Source organism: Ceratotherium simum, chromosome 6 (genome assembly GCF_057802395.1).
Source record: "Ceratotherium simum simum isolate JZ-2026a chromosome 6, ASM5780239v1, whole genome shotgun sequence".
Classification (NCBI taxonomy): domain Eukaryota; kingdom Metazoa; phylum Chordata; class Mammalia; order Perissodactyla; family Rhinocerotidae; genus Ceratotherium; species Ceratotherium simum.
In genome coordinates, this window is record NC_141905.1 from 12,967,154 (window position 1) to 12,990,024 (window position 22,871).

The 22,871-nt window shown below is 38.8% G+C and overlaps 1 long non-coding RNA gene across 2 annotated transcripts in view; it reads left to right on the top strand.

Annotated features, from left to right (window-relative positions):
• The first annotated feature begins 9,246 nt into the window (after positions 1-9,246).
• LOC147916769 (uncharacterized) overlaps positions 9,247-22,871 on the top strand; it is a 44,981-nt gene continuing 31,356 nt past the window's right edge. Inside the window, exon 1 of one of the 2 annotated variants that reach the window (XR_015552557.1) lies at positions 9,247-9,393. This is a non-coding gene — a long non-coding RNA (uncharacterized LOC147916769). Of the gene's footprint in view, positions 9,394-9,655; positions 10,526-22,871 lie in introns of those variants that run through there. The other variant, XR_015552558.1, reaches the window with a different exon arrangement.

The window sequence follows — 22,871 nt, forward strand, 5'->3', positions numbered from 1 at the left end:
AGGCAATATGCTATCTGACTCCCACTAGGTTCCTATAGACAACATCTCCCTGGAGCCTGGGTCACCATGGTAATGGGTGTTTGAGCTATTTTTTTTCAGGAATTGGAACCCCTTGTCCACTTCAGGCCAGTTGAGACCACCAACCCATCAACTGGGCCCACGCAGACCTATGTGTGATAAGCAACATTTTGACATCAAGAGATTAAAATTCTACCCTCAAGGCTTGCTAACGCCCCCATTCTGTGAACATGCATCCTACGCAGAGGCATGAAGCCTGACTATGCTTGTGCAGATCATCAATCACCTCATCTCCCCTCACCTCCAATCATTTCAGAGTACCTTGCCCCCTACCCCATAAATACCCCTGAGTCCCTATTATAGGGGAAGCAGATTTGATATTCATTCTCTCGTTTCCTCACTTGGTTGCCTTGTAATTAATAAACCTTCTCTCTCTGCTTCAATCTTGTCATCTCAGTGTTTGACTTTCTGGGCGGTGGGCAAAAACGGACCTGGTGCAGTAACCTTGCCTATGAAGGCCTACCTCACTCAATAAGGCCCATAATCAGCCAACTTTGTCATTTGATGTGGCTTAATATAATAGGGTATATACTCCAGTCTGCATTTTTTATTATTGTACCTGCTCTAATCCATGCACACAATTGTATATCCTCCCCTGACTGGATGATATGGAACAATTAATTTCATATCAGGATATGATTTAGCATGTACCATTCTGCCTAGAGGTTTGAGAAATATATTCCTTATTCTCTCCAGGCCTAGAAAACTCAACTTCCTCCCCAATTGGTCTAGGGTGTATACAAATACAGTTATGCACTGCGTAACAACATTTTGGTCAATAATGGACCAAATATACGACAGTGGACCCATAAGATTGGTATCGTATAGCCTAGGTGTACAGTAGGCTATACCATCTAGGTTTGTGTCAGTACACTCTATGATATTCACACAATGACAAAATCACCCAACAATCCATTCGTCAGAACATATCCCTATCGTTAAGTGATGCATGACTGTAGTAATAAAAAATATTTCAATTAAAAAAGTCTCTGGAGATCTTTTCTCTGTTCAAGAGTTAATTCTGTTAGAAGAAAATAACGAGCTGTTAGCTTTATCCTTGGTACAAAAAAATTAGCACATTTTTCTCTTATAGGTATATTAACCTAATGAAGACTACTGCCCGACAAGCTATGAGAGGAAAATGATTAATATGGTACAGCCACAATTACTTGCTCTAAATGGGGCCATATATAATGGACTCACTCCAGGGCCAACATTAATAATAGCGTTAATTTTTGCTACATTCTAGATTTTCTGATCTCTGATTGCTAGCCATACTTGTTCAGCTCACAAGACCTGGGTGATTATTTTGCCCTCACAAGGTGCAGGGCCATAGTGTTCCTTATAGGGCCTGTGGGTGGAAAAGGATAACTGTTGATGTCATTCCCCAAAATTTCCACCAGGGGGGGTCTATCCAAACCATGCTCAGGTAACTTATGTTGATGGCTTTTTGCTTCCCTATTTGCTTTTGTGGTTGTTCTTCTGGTATTACCTCTAACCCTAATTAGCAGTAACCACTTTCCTTAGTCACGCAAAAAGCTTATATCAACTTATGCCTTCCGTGCTCAGGGTTTTCATGAGCTGCCTGTGCTACAAATTACGACTGTTCTCCCTGTCAGTGTAAACTCCTATGACCAGCCAAGCATAAAATTTGCAGGTTTGTATCCTGGCTTGATTAGTGCCACTACTAGTGGCTTATAACTAGATCAACGCTCTGGCACCCTCTCCTGTGTTTCTGTTTTCTTCAAGTGCTCTTTGTATGAGTTCAATATACCCTAGAAACAAACCAGGAAGCCTGAGGCACCAGCAGACTAGAAGATCCATAAACCTTGCATTCTGAATTCCTGTCACCTCTCCTGAATCTTCCTTCCCTGTTAGATACAGGATTGTTTGCTGGACTGAATCTGCCTGAATCTTTGACACTGTGTTAGGCTGCCTGTGAAAGCCTCCCCCAGCAAGACCAGTGGTGTTCCTTGGTACCTGCCCAGGTATTCAGTGAGTTCTTCCTACAACAGGTTGTCGTATCTGCTCCTCCAACTTTCAGAGTTGGAGGGAGTTTACAAACACGTTTGCTAAGCCAAATTTAACATCTCAGTCCTCATCAATAGCTCCCTGGTAGGACTGGGACTTTGGTTTGAATCAGTGGGATGGAATTTCGGGTAAGCTTATTTCACATTCTGCCATTATGGGAATCAGGAGTATTCTGATCCCTATGAATCCGTTACCAGGTGGTAATGATACACTCCTTTTAATTGTTTTTCTATTACCAGTAGTGTGGCAAAGGTAATAAACCTATTAACAAGGCCGAGCCATAACCATGCTGAGCTCTAACAGATAACATCTGCCTGCAGGCAGAAATCTGGCTGTAATCCTGCATTTGAGGTGACATTACCTGAGACCAGCAACTGGCTCAGCCATTATGTAAGGCCCAGTCCTTATTTCTTGGCTTTTATGGCATTGATGATTCAGGCATCAATTCAGCACCTCAGGGGAAACTGGCTTGACTCAGGAAGGCTTCTGCATCATCTGAACAGAGGGCATTTGTGGCATTGTATATGCCGGAAACTAGGATGACAGTATCTGTATTTGTTTGCCAGGGCTGCCATAACAAAGTACCAGACACTGAGTGGCTTAAACAACAGAAATTTATTTTTGCACAATTCTCGAGGTTAAAAGTCCAAGATCAAGGTATTGGCAGGATTGGTTTCTTCTGAAGCCTCTCTCCTTGGCTTGTAGATGGCTGTCTCCTCTCTGTGTCTTCACGTCGTCTTCCTTGTGTACAAATCTGTATTCAAATTTCCTCTTCTTATAAGGACTCCTGTCAGACTGGATTAGGGCCCACCATAATGACCTCATTTTACTTTAATTACCTCTGTAAAGACCCTATGTCCAAATACAGTCACATTCTGAGGTGCTGGGGAATAGGACTTCAACTTATAAACTTGGGGGGGATACAATCCAGCTCATAACAGTAGCGCTGCTGAAAAATTATGTTAACCCAGATCTATTATATTCCCTGAGTGAATCATTACCTGACCATTATCAGGAAATGTGAATATCCATTCTAACTTTCTTTTTTTTTTTTTTTTTTAAATTTTTTGTTTATTGCAGTAACATTGGTTTATAACATTGTAAAAATTTCAGGTGTACATCATTGTACTTCTATTTCTGCATAGATTACATCATGTTCACCACCAAAATACTAATTACAACCCATCACCACACACATGTACCCAATTATCCCTTTCACCCTCCTCCCTCCCCCCTTCCCCTCTGGTAACCACCAATCCAATCTCTGTCCCTATGTGTTTGTTTATTGTTGTTATTATCTACTACTTAATGAAGGAAATCATACGGTATTTGACCTTCTCCCTCTGACTTATTTCACTTTGCATCATGCCCTCAATGTCCATCCATGTTGTCACAAATGGCTGGATTTCATCGTTTCTTATGGCTGAGTAGTATTCCATTGTGTATATATACCACAGCTTTTTTATCCATTCGTCCCTTGATGGGCACTTAGGTTGCTTCCAAGTCTTGGCTATCGTGAATAAGGCTGCAATGAACACAGGGGTGCATGTACCTTTGCAAATTGGTGTTTTCATGTTCTTTGGATAAATACCCAACAGTGGAATAGCTGGATCATATGGTAGTTCTATCGTTGATTTTTTGAGGAATCTCCATACTGTTTTCCATAGTGGCTGCACCAGTTTGCACTCCCACCAGCAGTGTATGAGAGTTCCCTTCTCTCCACAACCTCTCCAACACATGTTGTTTCCTGTCTTGTTAATTATAGCCATTCTGACGGGCGTGAGGTGATATCTCATTGTAGTTTTGATTTGCATTTCCCTGATAGTTAGTGATTTTGAACATCTTTTCATGTGTCTGTTGGCCATCTGTATATCTTCTTTGGAGAAATGTCTGTTCAGGTCTTTTGCCCATTTTTTAATTGGGTTGGTAGTTTTTTTGTTGTTGAGATGCATGAGTTCTTTATATATTTTGGAGATTAAGCCCTTATCAGATGTATGGTTTGCAAATATCTTCTCCCAATTGTTAGGTTGTCTTTTCGTTTTGTTGATGGTTTCCTTTGCTGTGCAGAAGCTTTTTAGTTTGATGTAGTCCCATTTGTTTATTTTTTCTATTGTTTCTCTTGCCCGGTCAGATGTGGTGTTTGAAAAGATGTTGCTAAGACTGATGTCGAAGAGCGTACTGCCTATGTTTTCTTCTAGAACTTTCACAGTTTCAGGTCTTACATTCAAGTCTTTAATCCATTTGGAGTTAATTTTTGTGTATGGTGTAAGGTAAGAGTCTACTTTCATTTTTTTGCATATGGCTATCCAGTTTTCCCAACACCATTTGTTGAAGAGACTTTCTTTTCCCCATTGTATGTTCTTGGCTCCTTTGTCAAAGATTAGCTGTCCATAGATGTGTGGGTTTATTTCTGGGCTTTCGATTCTATTCCATTGATCTGTGTGTCTGTTTTTGTGCCAGTACCATGCTGTTTTGGTTACTATAGCTTTGTAGTATATTTTGAAATCAGGGAGTGTGATACCTCCAGCTTTGTTCTTTTTTCTCAGGATTCCTTTAGCTAAGCGGGGTCTTTTGTTGTTCCATATAAATTTTAGGATTCTTTGTTCTATTTCTGTGAAAAATGTTGTTGGAACTTTGATAGGGATTGCATTGAATCTATAGATGGCTTTAGGAAGTATGGACATCTTAACTATGTTAATTCTTCCAATCCAAGAGCACGGAATATCTTTCCATTTCTTTGTGTCTTCTTCAATTTCTTTCAGAAATGTTTTATAGTTTTCGGTGTACAGATCTTTCACCTCTTTGGTTAAGTTTATTCCTAGGTATTTTATTCTTTTTGTTGCAATTGTAAATGGGATGGTATTCTTAATTTCTCTTTCTGCTACTTCGTTGTTAGTGTACAGAAATGCAACTGATTTTTGTATGTTGATTTTGTATCCTGCAACTTTACCATATTCGTTTATTACTTCTAAAAGTTTTCTGGTGGATTCTTTAGGGTTTTCTATATATAAAATCATGTAATCTGCAAGTAGTGACAGTTTCACTTCTTCCTTTCCAATTTGGATCCCTTTTATTTCTTTCTCTTGCCTGATTGCTCTGGCTAGGACTTCCAATACTATGTTAAATAGGAGTGGTGACAGTGGGCATCCTTGTCTGGTTCCTGTTCTTAGAGGGATAGCTTTCAGTTTTTCACCATTGAGGATGATATTAGCTGTGGGTTTCTCATATATGGTCTTTATTATGTTGAGGTACTTTCCTTCTATACCCATTTTATTCAGAGTTTTTATCATAAATGGATGCTGGATCTTGTCAAATGCTTTCTCTGCATCTATTGAGATGATCATGTGATTTTTGTTCTTCATTTTATTAATGTGGTGTATTACGTTGATTGATTTGCGAATGTTAAACCATCCCTGCATACCTGGAATAAATCCCACTTGATCATGGTGTATAATCTTCTTAACGTATTGTTGTATGCGATTTGTTAGTATTTTGTTGAGGATTTTCGCATCGATGTTCATCAGTGATATTGGCCTGTAATTTTGTTTTTTTGTTGTCCTTGTCTGGTTTTGGTATCAGGGTAATGTCAGCTTCAGAGAATGAGTTAGGGAGCTTCCCCCTCCTCAATTTTTGGAAGAGTTTGAGAAGGATAGGTATTAAGACTTCTTTGAATGTTTGGTAGAATTCACCAGGGAAGCCGTCTGGTCCTGGACTTTTATTTTTGGGGAGGTTTTTGATTACTGTTTCGATCTCCTTACTGGTGATTGGTCTATTCAAATTCTCTACTTCTTCTTGATCCAGTTTTGGAAGGTTGTATGATTCTAAGAATTTATCCATTTCTTCCAGATTGTCGAATTGGTTGGCATATAGTTTTTCATAGTATTCTCTTATAATCTTTTGTATTTCTGAGGTGTCTGTTGTAACCTCTCCTCTTTCATTTCTGATTTTACTTATTTGTGCCTTCTCTCTTTTTCTTGGTGAGTCTAGCTAAAGGTTTGTCAATTTTGTTGATCTTTTCAAAGAACCAGCTCTTGGTTTTATTAATTTTTTCTATTGTTTTTTTGGTCTCTATTTCATTTATTTCTGCTCTGATTTTTATTATTTCCCTTCTTCTACTGATTTTGGGCTTTGTTTGTTCTTCTTTTTCCAGTTCCTTTAGGTGCATTGTTAGATTGTTTATTTGAGATTTTTCTTGTTTGTTGAGATAGGCCTGTATTGCTATAAACTTCCCTCTTAGAACCGCTTTTGCTGTATCCCATAAATTCTGGCATGTCGTATTTTCATTTTCATTTGTCTCCAGGTATTTTTGATTTCTTCTTTGATTTCTTCATTAACCCAGTCATTGTTCAGTAGCATTTTGTTTAATCTCCATGTATTTGTGGCTTTTCTGATTTTCTTCCTATAGTTGATTTCTAGTTTCATACCTTTGTGGTCAGAAAAGATGCTTGGTATTATTTCAATCTTCTTAAATTTATGGAGACTTGTTTTGTGGCCTAATATGTGATCAATCCTGGAGAACGTTCCATGTGCATTTGAAAAGAACGTGTATTCTTCGGTTTTTGGATGGAATGCTCTGTATATATCTACTAGGTCCATCTGTTCTAGTGTGTCGTTTAAGGCCAATGTTTCCTTATTGATCTTCTGTTTGGATGATCTATCCATTGGTGTAAGTGGAGTGTTAAAGTCCCCTACTATTATTGTGTTACTGTCTATTTCTGTTTTTATGTCTGTTAATAATTGCTTTATATATTTAGGTGCACCTACATTGGGTGCATAGATATTTACAAGTGTTATATCCTCTTGTTGGATTGTTCCCTTGATCATTATGTAATGCCCTTCTTTGTCTCGTTTTACAGTTTTTGTTTTAAAGTCTATTTTGTCTGATATGAGTACTGCTACCCCAGCTTTCTTTTCATTGCCATTTGCGTGGAGTATCTTTTTCCATCCCTTCACTTTCAGTTTGTGAGTGTCTTTAGGTCTGAAGTGTGTCTCTTGTATGCAGCATATATATGGGTCTTGTTTTTTTATCCAGTCAGCCACCCTATGCCTTTTAATTGGAGCATTTAGTCCATTGACGTTTAAAGTAGCTATTGATAAGTATGTACTTACTGCCATTTTTTAACTTTTCTTTTTTTTTTTTTCTCAGTGTTTTAGTAGTCCTTCTCTGTTCCTTACTTCTTCTATACAGAATTGATGGTCACTTTAGTTTGACCTCTGTCTGAAAGCTGTACTCTTTAACTACCCTCCTCCCTCCTTTTATGTTTTTGATATCATATCCAACCTCTTTTTTGTGCATTTGTATCCATTACGTTCTAATCGTGGAAATAGATAATTTTTCCTATTTGTGGTCTTCTCTTTTCCCCTTAAATCAGTCCCTTTAACATTTCTTGTAACACTGGTTTCTTGGTGACAAACTCCTTTAATTTTTGCTTATCTGGGAAAATTTTGATCTCTCCTTCCATTTTGAACGATAACCTTGCTGGGTAGAGTATTCTTGGCTGTAAGTTTTTTCCTTTTAGCACTTTAAATATATCATGCCATTCTCTTCTAGCCTGTAAGGTTTCTGCTGAGAAGTCAGCTGATAGCCTTATGGGGTTTCCTTTGTATGTAACTTGACATTCTCTTGCGGCTTTTAGGATTCTCTCTTTATCTTTAATTCTGGACATTTTGATTATGATGTGTCTTGGTGTGGGCCTCTTTGGGTTTATCTTGTTTGGGGCTCTCTGTGCCTCCTGTACCTGGATGTCTGTTTCCTTCCTTAGGTTAGGGAAGTTTTCATCTATTATTTCTTGAAATAGATTCTCTGCCCCCTTGTCTCGCTCTTCTCCTTCCGGGACACCTATAACACGGATGTTAGTGTGCTTGATGTTGTCCCAGAGGTCCCTTAGACTGTCCTCACTCTTTTTAATTCTTTTCTCTTTTACCTGTTCACCTTGGGTAATTTCTTCTAGTCTTTCTTCCAGCTCACAGATCCGTTCTTCTGTATCCTCTACTCTGCTTTTGAGTCCCTCTAATGAGTTTTTCATTTCCAGTATTGTATTCTTCATTTCTGATTGGTTCTTTTTATATCTTCCATTTCTTTGTTGACATTCTCACTGAGTCCATCTATTCTTCTCCCCAGATCAGTGAGCATCCTTAACACTCTTAGTTTGAACTCTCTGTCAGGTAGGTTGCTCATTTCTGTTTCACTAAGTTCCTTTTCTGGGGTTTTGTCCTGTTCCCTTACTTGGAATGTATTCTTTTGCCTCTTCATTTTGCCTCTTTCCCTGTGCTTGTGTCTACGTATTAGGTAGGTCAGCTACGTCTCCTGCTCTTGGATAGGTGACCTTATGTAAGTGATGGCTTAGGAGGCTTCCAGTGTGCTTCCCTCAGTTCTCAATGTTCCAGGGGTGACCCCTATGTGGGCTACGTGTATCCTTCTGCTGTGGCCTGTTTGCTATCCCTGTAGGTGCCCAGGGAGGCTGAGTTATGCTCCTGGCCAGCTGTTGTAATGCTCAGCTGCTTGTAGTTGTTGTGGGTCCTTCAGTCTCTTTATCAGCTGTGGGGAGCCCCAGCACAGTTGGCTGTAAGTTCTAATACCACATTTGTGTTGCAGTATTTCTTTTAAGTGAGTAGGCCCCCACCGTGGCAGGTTGTTAGGCTCAGGGCCTTACAATTGCTGTAAGCCTCTAGCCTATTAGGTCTCTTGTCAGCTCTCTGAGGATTGCAGCTGGGTGGGGCTGGCCTCAGGCACAGGAGCACCCAATTGTTTCAGGTTTTGGAAGGTGGAGCAAACCTCCTATGTGGGTCTTTGAGAAGTACAAGTCTTCTGTGGCTGAGAAGCCCTGCCGCCCACAGGTCCACACACACAGTCAACACAGTCCTGCCCCGTGTGAGCGCCCCGACCTCCCCAAGTGGACCCAGTCTCTCCACGGCGGGAGCCCCACACACTCTGCCACCGCCCCACACTCTCCACCCGCTCCTTGTGCACACCCTGCCCCGCTCAAGTCAGCTCAGTTGCCAGGCTGCAGAGAATCCAGTCACCAATCTATGCAGGCCCACACGTTGCCTGAGGGCTTGTTGTTGGGTGGGGCTAGTCTCTAGGGTGGGCTGCCTGCCCTGGCTGAGCTGGATTAAATCGGTGCTCTAGTGGGTAGAGCAGACCCTGGGCTAGCAGGTCTCAGGGAGAACTCCAATGGCGTCTGTGTCGGCACGCTCACACCAGGCCACAACAATGGCCGCCGCCAATGTCCCAGTCCCTGGAGAGGTCTCACCCCTCACCGAGATGCACTCAGGGCCTATTAGGTGAGTCTCTTGTCACCGAAGCACTGTGCACCTTTCTTTCTGGTGATTTTAGGATGCTTTCTGGAACGGGTGAGTTTGTGCGCGGGCCCTTTAAGAGCCAGTTTTAGTTTCTTTGTGAACCGGGTTTTCTGGGGGTGCTACCCAATGCTTTAGTAGCAGGCAAAGTCAGATATTATGCTGCTGGTCTCAATTGTGCTGGGTCCACAAAATGCCCACAGCGGGGGCGCTCCCCGGCTCAGGGCCCCGCGCCTCCAGGGAGGCTGCGTACCTGTGAGCTGCTCCCGGCGGCCGTGAAGCTGGCGGCTTGTGAAGGCGGCGTTTTTCCTCTCCAGAAGGGAGTCTCTGCCTCTTCTACCCCAGTTAGGATTGTCCGTTGTTGCAGGAGTTCCTCTTATCCAGTTTTCAGTTCTGTCTCAGGGGTAACTTTTCCACGAGTAGTTGTAAATTGGCTGTGTCCACGGGAGGAGGTGAGTTCAGAGTCTGCCTACGCCGCCATCTTGACTCCGCCCCCCTCCATTCTAACTTTCAATAAGGCTACCTATAGGAAGTCATTTGTGTGTAGGTTTGGAGTGTTGATTTTGAACCTATTGTCTAAGTCATTGTCACATGCAATGTGTTTGAAATTGGCTTCTCCAAAACAATACGCCATATTCTAAATTGACTAAGTTGCTAATCAGCTAACTCATTGGAAACCTGTTGTGTGCATGTCTGCCCTGGGTGTGGCTTGTGATCTCCCAGATAGCTGACCAGCCCTGTGAACCAAGGGGAACTCACATAGCTAGCTCTCCTCCTTTGGAAGTCTATCCTGAAGACCTCAAGTGACCTTATCTGTATTAAAAGTTTTATTTTAGAATGAGCTTCTACTACTTGTGTAATAATAAAAGTCATTATTTTTTTACTATCTGGGCAATAATTAATTATATGAGGATATCCACAGGAATTTAAGGTCAAGCAAGGCCAACAGCTACACAATGTGCCGAGAAACACCTTAATGCATGAAGCAGCTCCATGAGTGGTACTCTTCTCTGTCAGATTGCTCCTCGGAATGGGAACTAACATGCACGTGGCTGGCCTGATCCCCAAGTGTGGGAGAAGGTAACAGTCTCTCTCGGTGGAGTGAACAATACGTGGAGTAAGTAGTAAGCAATTTTCATCTGAAAAATCTTGACTTAGTGATCAAACTTTATGCATACAATGTATCAAACAGAGCTGTGCCCTTTCGCTTCATTGTTTCACACTGCTCATTCTGCACCTTCATAGCATTCTTTACTGGGGGAGCAGAGATGGGCCCTGCTGTGTTCTCCCCATTCTCCTCCCACCTCCTCCTCAGGAGGACAAGCAATGACCTGTATCAGCAGGACTGAGCTCTCTCAGAAGGTTTTTTTTTTTTTTTTTTTTTAATTAATAACTGTGTTGAACTGTAGATGATGTCACTCTCTTCAATAAGGCTTTTTAACCAGAGAAGAAAGTTATCAACTAGTCTGGTGCCCCTGTCCTTTCCCAGCTTCCCTCTAAGTATGTAAAGTGGCACAGGGCAGGTCCATCCCTTGGATCACAACCCATGATCTGTCCAGTTATGTCCAGCTGTGCCTAGTTATAGACGTAATCTGGTTTTATGTCTGAATGAGCCCCAAATTCTGATTATAGTATAATCATTTTGTTTTTGGATACAATGAAAAGAAAACCTAATAATTTGGTAGTTTGCTCCTCAATATTCTGATATATAGGTGTATATATACAGAAAACCACTTATTTTCAACTATCCATTCTTGTTTTATTGGCTCATATGAGTGAATAATAAATGATAGAACTTTATGATTTGTTTCACTCTATGTGAATGCATTATGGATCATTACGTATTTTAGGATAATAATTAATGGCAGTGATATCCTGCAAAACATGTCAATAAAGTATTTCCATTTAGGGAAAAGAAATATAATGCACGGAGGAGACAGAAAGAAAAGGACAAGTATTTAAGAATCCTTGAAAGCAGATCTTAACAGATCTAATAATATATAATGTGCTATTTGAATTTCAACTTCTAAACTTTTGGTGCTGAACATCTGGAATAATTTCATAAAATCTTGGCTTTCTTTCAGCTCTCTACCATCCTGAGAATAGTGTAAGTGAACTAATAACTCTCACAGATCAAATGGTTTTGCATATGGTCGGACAAGATGGTTATACAAATAAACCTTGACATGAATGAGTCTGTTGTCAACTCAGTGTAAGTGAACATCTGTTGATGGTGTAGGATGTTAATAAAACACATTTAGGATGACTGGCTCACTCAGAACATTGGCAAAAAATGTGATAGAACCCTTAAACTCTGGGCAACTGGCACTAATTTGTCTAACAAGGGAAATTAATCATTGTAGTATTTTCTACTTCCGTACTCCTGTTAATATTTACTTAGGGCTTACCAAAAGCCTTCTACTAAGTGCCACGAGTTTAGGTCATTTTTAAGGGCATATATAAGATAGAGCACCTTTCTTCCAGAAATTTTAGAATCTTGTTTAGATGAGAACTAGAGCTACAGAAGAATTGGACATATTTACACAGGAAATATTGACAGAGATAGGCATGCATGCTTTTGTTTGAAGGGAAGCCCCCTGAGAAGTGAGATGGGATAGAAAACCTGAAATTAGGTTTTGAGGAATTTAAAGAATAGATTGCAAAAGATGAGAGGAAGCCTTTCTCTGCAGCAGTGGTGGTGTGGTTTGAGCGTAAGCATGGTTAAATAGCAATTAGGACATAAATAAGTTTGTAAAAAAATTATCGAAAGTCTACAGAATAGGACAACCAGGAGGTCAGCTTTAGAAGTGTTACTGTGATAGAAAGAGCAAGGAGAAGTTAATGATGAATTTTAAAATTATGGTTACTATATGGTGAGTTATTGATCCAATGCCTAATCTAAGCAATCACCTCTAATATGAAGAGCAAGGTGTTAGCAAATCTGTATGACGTTTCACAAAAGATAAGAACTTTCTGGCTAGTATTCATTCATTCACTATCGATTACCTACTATGTATAAAATATCATGTTATGAACATACGGAAAAGGCATGGATCTTGATATGAACAAAATCAACAAGAGTATTAAGACAAGCATGTAATATCTATAATGAAAGTAGTCTGCTTTGAGGCTCATAACAGTAATAAATGCTCTGGGAGTTAAATTAGGGAGAGATTAATTCCAAAATGGGGCAAGATAGCTCTCTATGTCACTAAGACATAGAACAGAAGAAATTCTGCCATCTGTTTAATGATACTTAAAATACGATATAAACGGGACTTAGAATCCTGGATCCAGCATCCGCTTGTTGTGTGACTTCAAGTAAGTTATTTAACATTTTTAAGTATCAGCTTCTTCATCTGCAAAATAAGAATGTTAATACTAATTTTCTTCTGTGAGAGTAAACAAATAACTCATAAAAATCACAGCTCAGTGAATGGCACTTGTGAGCACCCATTAATGGCTGATTTTTCAGTGTTCTTATTTTATGCATTAACCAAACAAGGGAATAAGATTGCTTTTTCTGCTTCCCTTGGAATTATTTTCATAGAAATTATAAAGTTAAAATTTTAAGGGTTAGAATGAAAATTATATTTACAGAGATATTTGAATTCTAGACCTAAATGATACTGAACAAGTTTCCTTATGAAGATTGCAGTCAGAACATACAATATCATAAGCTTTACTATAATGCCCATCATACATCACCAGTACCTCAGGTATTTATTGCTTAGAGTGTGCACTGAGTTGGTATTTGTTGAAGGATTTAATTTGCAAAAGTAAAATACAAGATAGGATGGTAGAAAATCCACTTAAAATACAGAGGACCAAGGACCAAATATTCATGAGTGTAGGTTTTCCAGCACTCAAATTCTTTTCATTAGATATGACAGTCAAACTCTATGTCTGCCAAATGGGGCTCCCCAATTAAAATTCACTGTGTTTTCATATGTTTGGGGTTTACTTGATGAATGGAAAGAAAAAAAAAAATTAAAATTTTTTGTATTATATTCATTTGCCTTTTCCTCCAGAGTTTGCATATAACTATCTTTTGTAGACTGTCATGAGAAACATTTTGTAGGGTCCTCTTCAGAAAGTAAAACAAAAAAGTTACAACTACCAGTTATAATAGGGGAGCTCTACAATCATGTGATATTATAATAAACATGCAAGGAGAAACCATGATAAAAGGACATAATTCTCAATCATTAATGTGGAGAATTCAGGAAAAAGTGAAAATCTTGCTTTTTGCATTTTAATATATAAGCATTTGAAAGTGATATTTTTCACCCAGGAATTTCTGACCTTAAACTTCAGTTTTAATTTCTTTTTCTTTTTTTTTTATTACTTTTCCTTTTTTTTTTTTTTCTGTGAGGAAAATCAGCCTTGAGCTAACATCTATTGCCAATCCTCCTCTTTTTTGCTGAGAAAGATTGGCCCTGGGCTAAGATCCGTGCCCATCTTCCTCTACTTTATATGGGACGCTGCCACAGTATGGCATGATAAGTGGTGCTTAGGTCTGTGCCTGGGATGTGAACCCGTGAACCCTGGGCCGCCAGAGTGGAGTGCACAAACTTAACCACTACACCACCGGGCTGGACCCCAGTTTTAATTTTTGAGAATGCAAATTATGAATCATTGAGAAGAAACGTAAAAGGTGAGCCTTAACTATTTATCAGCAAAGCAGAAGAACACCAATGACTTCTTTCCTTGCCCCTTCCCGAAAAAGACAGATTTGTCATTCTTCTTTCCAACGCCTCTGTTCTCCATAGCTGTACAAAATTCTACCTCTAGTGGCTGAGTAGCCTTTCCTACAGACCAAAAGAATATGTCTGACAGTTGGCCAGGCTACTTTTTTCTAAACCTAATGCTAAGATGAATGTCACCATCCTAACAACTTCTGCCAAATCTGGCTCCATTGCCTCCTCAGTGGTCTTGATATCCAGTGGTCAAAATCCTGCTATGGGGGAACAATCCCCAGGGGGAAGGTAGATGCCAAAGAAATGAATCATGGGAAGACACAAGAGATTCTTCTTCACTGCGGGTCACCTGCTTAGAAAGAAGGATATTTTATGCTCTAGCACTGCTTCATCGTCAATTGATGGAAAGTGTTTTTCTCTAAGTCCTGGCAGCATTTCTTTTCTTATCTAATCAGTGCTCAAAGGACCAGTTCCATAAAAAATGGAATTGGTTTTGGTGACCACATTGAAGTAATTCTGCCAATTTTTTCTTGCATTGCTGAAGCTTGCAGTCATTATGTACATATGCCTTTCACCATGAATGAAGCCGTCTTTGTTCCTTTGTAAGCTTTTTCGCATTGGCTATGCTATTGTGACCACAGTCACATGAATTGGGCTAAGCCTTTATCTTCGGAGACTTTGATAAAGTTAATCTCTTATACAAACTGGACATGAGCCAGTATTCATAAGTCTCTACAGCAGAACAGCCTGTTATGACAAAGCACACAGCAATATTTTCAGCCAATTGATCACAAAGCATATGGATATTTTCCCCTTCTTGGGAGAAGTTTATGAGGATGGCAAAGTGTTCATTTGGAACATTTTATATTTGGTCCATAATGCTCTTTTCCATGCCTTGGAGGTTTGGTTGTGGCAATTGATATTATCCATATATTACAAAACTCAGGAAAATTGAGACAACATTTTTAAGTATTATATTTCGGGCACTGGGTTAACTACTGGCGATATAAAGAGGAGTAGGGTGTAGGGAAAATGTATGATTCTAGGATTTCCCAATAAGTTTATCAGTATGAACAATGATAAGTTAGAGGTTTTAAATATGCACTTCTAATACTTTTTAACAATTGCATTTATCATATGTGGTCAAATTATGCTCACTTTCTTTTTATTCCCAGATGGGGCCTAATGTCAGTTTTTCTGTATAGAAATATATATTGTCTTTTTTTCCCTGTATCTTCCAAGCACTATTATCTTTCATGCTAAGATACTCAAATTTTCAGACATTCAGTACTTCAAGAATTACCAAATATAGCAACTAATGCCTTTTGTTCTTAACTTTGTGGTTAATTCCACTTATTTCAATATACGATGAACTACCATAGTCCATAACTTTTAGAAATGTCTCTAGAAACAATATTTTCACTTGATCACTGTAGGAGGAAATACTGATGATATGTGTCCCTCCTATTGTTTTTGTGTTAAGTCATCAGTGAAAAAAACAGAATGATGAAGTAAAAAGGGTGAGTGTTAAAAATTTTTTTTACGTCCTGTTAAAATTGACTTGAGCCGAATTGCCAAGCTTGAAGTATTGAAAAGTTGGCACTGCATATATTTTTATATAGTTTGTAGTCTTTGCAAATCCCTTAGCTGATTGGACTGACAGCTAATCTCTAATATTTGAATGAAATCATGAGACATATCACTGTGTAGTGAAAGAGTTCTGGATTTGCAGTTATATATGAAACTGTTTTATCCTCAATTTGAAGCTGACATACACATTCACTGGGTAGAAGCTTTCCTTATATTTAGGATTTCATATTTGGGGAAGGAATTATAAAAATATTAGCAGGATATTTCAAACATTTGTGAACATATTATGTGTATAGATTAAGATGCTTTCCTTATAAATTTCTCAGTTTTCATGGCAATCAGTTGCTTTTTAAAATTTTATAGCCACAGCTTGCACCAATAGCATTAGCCTCCTTTTTGTTTCTTGCATTGTTGGGTGTAAGGGAGTGGTGCAAGACATCTGGGCAAAACCGTAAAAGACAGCCTACACATCCACATTGCCTAAAACAACTCAGAGTTTGTGTTTCAAGGATGGGGAGCTAGTAGCATGATCATAGTTTATAAAAGTTATGTCTATCTTCCAGTGATGGAAACTTTGTAGTAGGGAAAGAACAGTATTACAGGATCTGGACTTGAAACTGTTTTTCTTGCCATTTGCAATGTGCTTGAATCTCATTGACTCTCATCTCTAAAGGGAATAAAATAATATCTTTCTCTAAGGCCTATTGAAAGAAATAGGTGATGTGATATATTTGAAAGTAGTTAAATTTTAGGAAGTATTAACATATCTATGCCTTTAAGTAGGTGAGTATTTGGCTCTGGTTTTGAGAATATGATTTATTATTCTGTGTTCACTCTAGGAAAACTTGGATGAACAATATCACTGGATGTGATTTCTTGATTGTGTGTGGCTTATATTTTCATGATATGTAGCAATTTTTTGACTAGTAGAAAACAGTTTCTACAGTGTATTGGAGGCACTACAAGTACAAAGTATAACAAAAGCACTGTGGGTATTTGAGTAATTTTCCTGTTTAAACATATCATTTCTGATTTATGAGTGTTGATTTCAGTGTGTTTAATTTAGAAATTATGAAATTTGCCAAGAATAGCTCGAATAAGGCAGCTTGACATGTGTAGCTAAGAGTCCTATTGATGACTCTCTGACACCAGTTATGCAACACCTATACGGGACTTAAATCTGTGCCTGAGTTCATCTCAGTTTCCCCTGTGGTCATGTCACTGGTCCTGTCTCACTATAATGTTGTTAAAACCTAGGAAATTATATTTTAAATAACAGTTTCTGTGGTCAAATTATAGGATCTAAAAGCTACTTTTAAATTTCGACATCAGTGAACTTTCATTGTGAATAAAAAATCTCAGTGTTAAGAAATAATCTTGCAGGGCCGGCCCTGTGGCTTGGTGGTTAAGTGAGCGCGCTGCGATGCTGGTGGCCCGGGTTCGGATCCCGGGTGTGCATCGAGGCACCACTTCTCCGTTCATCCTGAGGCCGAGTCCCACATACAGCAACTAGAAGGATGTGCAGCTACGACACACAACTATCCACTGGGGCTTTGGGGGGAAAAATAAAATAAATAAAAATCTTTAAAAAAAAAAAAAAAAAAAAAAAAAAAAAAAAATCTTGCAAAAGGGACGGTGAAGTCAATCTGGAGAAGTGCTGATGATGTATCTTGTAACGGAGGTGCCAAAGCAGATGACTGGTTTGGATGTATAGGAAATCCATGGTTTTCAGTACAAAATTTGGCATAGCCGGGCTCATTAGTCACTGAGCATCTCTTTTCATAAACAGGAAATTGAGGCAACTGTTCCAATGTGCTAGACGGAGACTGTAAAATAATCAGGTTTCTACTTCTTGTCAATCTCCCTTCCAACGTCCCTTGCTCTTCCTAAAACATCAGAACGCTGGCATGTGATCAGAAATACAGGAAAGATCATACTGAATACCCAAAATATATAAAGCCGTGATTCCAGGAGGTATAGCCCAGCCTTTTTCATTATTGGCAAATTTACAACCAGATGCTTATAGCAGATTGACTTGTAAAGTTAATGAGACTTAGCAGCTTCCCAGTGTCATTTTGCAGCAATGCCATGGAAAGATATTCCCTTAGCCAGCTTGAGATGACATTGATTAAATTCAATCTTTTTGCCCCCCTTTTTTTTAACTTTGGCTAAAAGGAAAAGAAAAGCAGAGGATCTCCCTGAAGTATAAGTAAATGGCTATTGAAGGGTTATTTTTTTCCTGTCTGTTTGTAAGCAAGTCAATAGAGCACTCCAGTCCCGCTGGGAGGGAGATGTTTTGGGTAGACAAACACCAAGAAACATTTAATATTGGAGTAGAATCTCATTAATTTATTATTCAATAAAACATGGTCAAAATGTGTGAAATGAAAAATGAAAACCTGTATTGCACTATTTGAATTAAATCACCTTGCAGCCCTCAATATACTTGCAAGGCAGGATCACAATAATACGGTTGAAACAAATAAGGTGGCTCTTGCAAAAATCTCTTTCAGTTGTCATAGTCCGTTCAGGCTGCTGTAACCAAATACTGTAGACTCGGTGGCTTATAAACAACGGAAATTTATTTCTCATAGTTCTGGAGGCTGGCAAGTCCAAGATCATGGCACTGACAGATTCAGTGTCTGGTGAGGACTTCCTAGTTCACAGATGGCTGTTTTCTCACGGTGTCCTCACATAGTGGAAGGGGCAAGGGAGCTCTCTTGGAGCTCTTTGATAAGGGCACGAATTCCATTCATGAGGACTCTACTTTTGTGACCTAATCACCTCCCAAAGGCCCCACCTCCTAATATCATCACTTTGGGGGTTAGTATTTCAACATGTGAATTTTGGGGGGACACAAACATTCAGACCACAGTAGTTGTATTGATATCATTGGTCTTAGGAAGAAGTTTGGCTGCTTTCTCTAGGTCAGGGGACCCACTGATCAACTAATCGTCACCTGTTATAGTCAACATATATCATTTATATTATTTATAGCATTAATAAACTGAAGTTTCCAAAATTTAAATCTTCAGCCCCGACTTTAACCTGATCTTAAGACACCTTTAGCCAATTGCTTATGCAACCTTTCCACTTAATCTTAATTTCAAGTTTATTATGGACAAAAGAGAATTTTTGTTTTGCATCCCTTAATCTTCCTATCTCATAGGAGTTATTCTTTATTCCTCTCTTTCCTTCAGTACTCATATCTAAATCCATCAACAAGCCCTCTATGCTATACTTTTAAAATATATTCCCAATCCAACTCCTTGACATCTCTCTACTGCTATCACATTATTCCAATCCACTCTCATGTCTCACTCAGATGATGGCAATGTAGCTGACCCAAGTCGCCCTTCTGCCTCCACTATGGATCCAATATAGTTCATTCCTCACAAGGCAGAGTGATGATTTTAAATCTTAAATTCATTCATGCCATTCACATGCTCAAACTCTCCAATGGTTTCTCATCACACTTAGAAAAACAAATATAACCTTCTCCTCGGGACCTCCAGGGCCTACATGACGGGCTTAAATTTCCAAGCACATTTCCCATCACTTCTCTTGTAAATATGCTCCAGCTCATTGGCTTCTTGCTCTTTCTTAAACAAGGCTATATGGTTCATTCTTTCTCACCATTCAGTTCTGTGTTCAGATTTCATCTTCTTAGATAGGCTTCCCTGATCTGCTACCTAAAATAGGTCTTCGTTTGTGTCTGGTGTTCTGAAGTTCCACTACAGTGTATGAGGCATGCACTCTCTATTTTTCCTTCTTTGTGTATATTGTGCTTCCTGCATCTGTGAGTTTATTTCTTTCATTAAAGGGTTTATGTCCTTCATTAAATCTGAAGAATCTTCAGGCATTGTCTTAGTTACTGCAGGCTGCTATAACAAAATACCATAAACTAAGTGGCTTAAACAACCAACATTTATCCCTCGTTCTGAGGCTGGGAAGTCTGAGACCAGGGTGCCAGCACAGTCAGGTTTTTGATGAGGGCTCTCTTCCTGGCTTGCAGAAGGCTGCTTTCTTGCTGTCTTACTACATGCCTGGTGAATACCTTTTATCGTTCAAACTTAAGTCTAAAATTAAGGCTTTCTGTGAAAAATTTCTTTTCGTACATATCTTATTCTTATTTGTTTTCTTTCCTTTCCTTTCTTTACCATTGTCTTTCTTGCCTTGTTCCCTCTCTTCTTTCCTTCCTTCCTTTGTTGAAAACCTGTTATGTACAGTCCAAGTTATTTACTTAATCCTTGGTGTTCTCATAGGCTAAATATATATGTGAGCCTATTAGACTATACATGTTGGGTTTTGTTTGTTGGTTTAGTTTTTGGTCTTTTCCACTATCCAGTAAGCTCTTTATAGCCAGAGATTGTATTGTAGACATCTTTTTATCTTTAATGTCTTGTATATTGCTTAAAACCTAGTAAGCACTCAATTTTAAATCAACAAATGGATGAATTAATATGTTGGGCATACTGTGGAAGATATTGAATGTCATGACAAGGTGAACAGATTTTGTTCTTTCTTGTTTTAGGTCATGATAACTCTGGATTGCAAAATTCAGGGAAGTCAGGAGACAAGGAGAGATGTCTGAGTAGGGCCCTGCCAGGTAGACTTAGATGCTTGCCAAATAGACAAGAAACAGAGAAGGGCATTCCTGGCATAGGAAGCAGCCTGTGCCAAGGTGCAGAGTCAAGAAACAATACAGTGTGTCAGAGAATTCTAAGTAATTTCCACTTCTGGAGCATAAATTGTGAAGTGGATTATGTGGGAGATGAGTTGGAGAGGTAGACAGGAGCAGAATAGAAGCAACAGCATTTTAGGCAGAAAGCCTTGTAATTTGAAGCCTTAAAAGCCTGCAGCATCCCTGCAGCATCCCTGCAGCCAGCTCATCTTTAGAGAGATTTCTACATGAATAGGCAATGACCTGCCAAGACAAGCATAGGACCCAAGCAGAGGGCAAAACAAAGCAGTGTCAGCCAAGCCCCAGCCCGGGCTGAAAAGACTTCATGAATTCTCAGTTAAGAGAGTTTGGCAGTAAGCGACAACAACTAGGTGACATACATTTTATTATTAGGTATACATGTTTAACAGTTCAGGGAGTGGATACATAGTTCAAATATAGACGCATTTTAGTTTCTCTCAGTTCATTGCTTGTCATTGCCAGAAGTACATAATAACAATGAATATTGCAGAATTGTTAAAAAAAAAAACAACCCCTGGAATGGGATAGATCTAAGCAGCTCTCCATCACGGCACACACCTGGTTGAGTCTACCAGCTATCAGTGAGTTCATTGGAGAAACTGTTTACCAAGCTCTTATGTTAAGGTATCTACCTTAACGGGTAAGCCATAGTGAGGACACACTTCTTGACCTTGAAGAGCTTACTGAGCTTACAGATGCTGTCTATCCAAGTGGCATCTGAATGGGGATTGGCTCTGGTTTGGGTATCACCTGGGAAGAAGGTGCAAAGTGGTTTAAGTAGTGATTCAGTTTAAAAACAAAGACTTATGTTATAAAAAATGGGACCTGTCATGAATCTTTAAACTATAAAGAGGTATTATTAAGTGACACAAGCAAACAAAAAATAACAGAAAATAATATGACATATCAGTATACTTCACATTGGAATTTTTAACATACTGATAATTTGCCAGTACACCTCAGAAATGTTTACTGTTTTCTAGAGAGCTATTACATTACAGATGAAATTGAAGCCACCTGACCAATTTTATCCACGCTTATCCCTTCCTAGATATATAATCAATAAACTAAATTTGTTGTCTACCCTTTCCATTTGTGTTTTCATACCTTTTCTACATATATATGTATCCATAACTAATACATAGTATTTTTGCTGTTTTTAAAATTTACATAAGGGAAGATATATTTTAAGTTACTTTATTTATACTGCTGTTAAGTGGTTCATTTCTAAGTATATCATAATTTAATTACTCAATCCCGTATTGATGGAATTTTAAGTTGCATTTTTCTTTCTTGCTTCCTTTCTTCCTTCTTTCTTTCCCTCCTTCCTTCCTTCCCAACAGCATTCTAAGGTACATTCTTTTACCTGCCTCTCTGGGTACTCATATGAGTGTTTCTATAGTGTATATACCCAGAAGTGGAACTTCTTGATCTAAGGTGTTCACATTTTTATTAAATTGACCTGATACTTGGAAATTGCTCTCCAAAATGGTTGAACTAATGTACACTACTACCAGAATTATCAGAGCGTTCCCATTTTCCCACATAAGCATCAACACTTGATATTATAAGACTTTCAAAATTTATCCCAATTTGTGATGTGTGGAATTGAATCTCTGTTTTAATTTGTCTAAAAAGCTGCTAATACCATGCATAAAAATAGAAACTCTAGATGAAAGGGTAATTTTCAGGGACAAAAAATATGAGAATACAATTAAATATATAAATTTTGAGGTATAGTTGGTATATTCAAGTGAAGGCTCCCTACTAGGCAACAGGATCTACAGGTTAGGTGTTCAAGAGAATTTTGGAGTTAAGTCAAACACTGAAAAGTTATAAGCATAGATAGTTACTGAAATCCTAAGAAAGAAGTAATTTCTCATGAAAATCATATAGAATGTACCAAAAAGGCTCAGGGAGAGAATCACAGGAAATACCCACTTCTCAAGGGCAAGAAGAATTCCTGGAAAGAAATGGCCTCAGCGTCTGGAATGGAGAATTGCATTTCTAGCTATGGGAATTAGCTTACATTAGACAAACCCCTCTACTGAAAACAACTCTGAAATCTGGATAAAACACAAAAGCTGTCTGAAGGCGTCAGAGATCTACCAAGGCTGCGAGGACTTGAGGGGCCAAGAGCTAAGAGAGGTGAGGAACCTAGGTTGGTGTGCCTGACATCCAACAACGCTTTTCCCATTAAAACATATTTCATTTTATAAGTGGCTACCAAATGTCTGAGAAACAGACAAAGAATGAGGCAATTAAGAGGTTGATAAACTAAACAGAGATTTCTGAAGTCCCATGGGAATAAAGAGATTAAAAAATGGAGATAAAACCCCACTTTTTAAATAATCAAACCAGGACTTTATCGTAAGACTTGATCCATCTGAAGGCTTTATTTTAATAATAAGTGCAAAACTGAAAATAAAGTAACCCTCAAACTCAGAGAGAAATTAAAATTATTACTA